Here is a 2,351-nt window from a genome sequence, read left to right as displayed (position 1 = left end):
TGTTTGATTAGAAAGCACCTGGGCAAAACTGTATTAGCTAGCAAAAATAACTCAACTTTTTTTTTTTTTTGTAAGCATGCAAACAGTCAACCTTAGCCAAAGGAAGTGAGGTCAGTGAAGTTTACTCAACCTTTCTCCCGCCTCCCCTTTTTGTGCTTCTCTGAAGACTTTTGTGACTCTGGAAACTGCTTCCTTCCAGAGTGCTCTAAAGATACTCTAGGCCTGTTTTTTTCTTCAAGTCCCCAATTCTTTCTTCCTTTGCCTAAAACTCCGATAAACCTCGGCATCCTGATTTCAATTAGACATTTAGAAAAGTGTGTAAATGAGTGTCACTGAGTGAAGATCTGTTGCTGTAATGTTTTTGGTCCTGGAACCATGATTTCTGGAGTAACTGTGAATGATGTAATCAAAGTTTTTAATGACATGAAAGTATGGAAATCTTCTATACAAGAGGAGATTAAAAAAAAAGAAAGAAAACAGTTCTCTTCTGCTTAAGTGATAACAACAACAACAACCCAAATAATTGTAGAGGAAGCAAAGAAGATCTTGGTGGATGACATTGGTGATACTGTAGAGCAATGGTCAGCAACCTTTTTGGCTGTGAGAGCCATAAACGCCTGCGGAAGGAGGAGGATGGAGATGGAAGGTGCTGGAATATGGGGCGGGGGCTGAAGGGCCCCCTGGGGCACATCCTGGGGCTCTGCCCGGACTGGCTGGTCGGGAGGTGGAGCCAGATATGGCTCGAGAGCCAACGTTGCTGACCTCTGCTGTAGAGGATCCCTACACATCTTTTGTGAAGTTGCTTCCTCTGAATGATGGCTGGGATGCTTTGGATGGTGCCATATATGAGACAAAAGAGTCTAAGAAAGAAGACCTAAAATTTCTATTCTGGGCTCCTAAATGTACACCTTTAAAAAGCAAGATGATTTATGCTAGTTTTAAAGATGCCATTAAAAAGAAATTTACAGGTATTAAGCATGAGTGGTGAGTAAATGGCTTAGATGATATTAAGGATCATTCAAGTCTTGGAGAGAAATTGAGAGGCAATGTAGTGGTTTCCCTTGAAAGAAGACCTTTATAAAATGAATGTAAAATGCCATCTGGAAATAACTTCCATTTCTGCAGCTCCATCATCTGGAATAGTGTTAGGTTTTTGGCTCTTACCAAATCTTCCCAGAAAATACAAAAAAAAATGTCATTCATTTAAGCCATCTACCAGTGATTGCCATTAGAATGTTTTATCCTGGTAGTTTTATATAGCCCTCAAGGAATGCCTTCACATCATGTTTTAACCAAAACAAATTGGCATTATATGCATCCCTTGGAAAACTAAGATGAATATAATAGTCAAAAGGAAGGGTTAGCTAATTGAATGCCACTGGTTACATGCCAAACTTCATTCTGTATTACTTAGGGTTGCACTTGATTGTTGTTGCTGAAGTTCATGTGCTTTTGTATACCTAACCTGGCTTTAATACACCTGTTATATAATTTGGCAGCATATATATGTATATATATGTACACATATGCACATATATGTCTATATATTTATATGTGTAACTATGCATTGAAAGCCCTTTTATAAGTTTGTTTCCCTCAAAAAGGAATGCCAATTAAGTTATCATAAGTGTCATCAAATTATTGTAGTAGGTCAGTGTTCATTCCGGTTATCTACATATCTTCCCAAATGAAGTAGCAGTTACTGCCTTTTTATTTTCCGCTGAATGTGCACTACAGAACAGGAGAAGGAGTTAAGTGTTTACCATGTGAGTCTTGAAGCACTAAAGATATTTTGAATAATGTAATTATAATGGCAATCTCTAAATGAAAAGAGCCTCAAATGAAACATTGATTTAAGATCAAACTTTCGACCCCCACAGAATTAGCCATGTTGCAATAAAATTTGTGGCTTATTACAGAAAAAAAGAAAAGTGTATAAATTAATTCACCCATATGAACAATGATGGAGGAGGAATAACAGTTTAATATCACACTCCACCCAAGTGTTACTGTTATTTTAAGAGACAATGCCTGGGAAGGTAACACAAAGAAATAGACCTTGAATGGTAGAATTTTGATAACCTATGGCAGTCAGGTGGGGGAAATGCTTTGGGCCAGGCAGACCTTCCCAGGGCCACTGAAATACTATACACTCTGTACTATAGGTGACCACCTATTTTGCCTACACATAAAAGCAATTTTCTTTAGATCCTTAATCACAGAATATTGGTTATAGCATTTCCTAGGTTGAATGTTCTCCTATTTTTAGATGGTTGAAAACTGATGGAACCAGGATGAGTCTGCTAGGCACAAGAAAGCAAATATACAAGATCAGGAACAGATGCCACATT

At 37.9% G+C, this 2,351-nt stretch overlaps 1 pseudogene; it reads left to right on the top strand.

The window, feature by feature from the left end:
- The first annotated feature begins 375 nt into the window (after positions 1–375).
- LOC123231869 lies at positions 376–1,081 on the top strand (annotated as a pseudogene).
- Positions 1,082–2,351: the final 1,270 nt, after the last annotated feature.

This window comes from Gracilinanus agilis, chromosome 1 (genome assembly GCF_016433145.1).
Source record: "Gracilinanus agilis isolate LMUSP501 chromosome 1, AgileGrace, whole genome shotgun sequence".
Classification (NCBI taxonomy): Eukaryota; Metazoa; Chordata; class Mammalia; order Didelphimorphia; family Didelphidae; genus Gracilinanus; species Gracilinanus agilis.
Note: the sequence above shows the minus strand (reverse complement) of the source record. Positions and strands in the feature narration are given on the sequence as shown.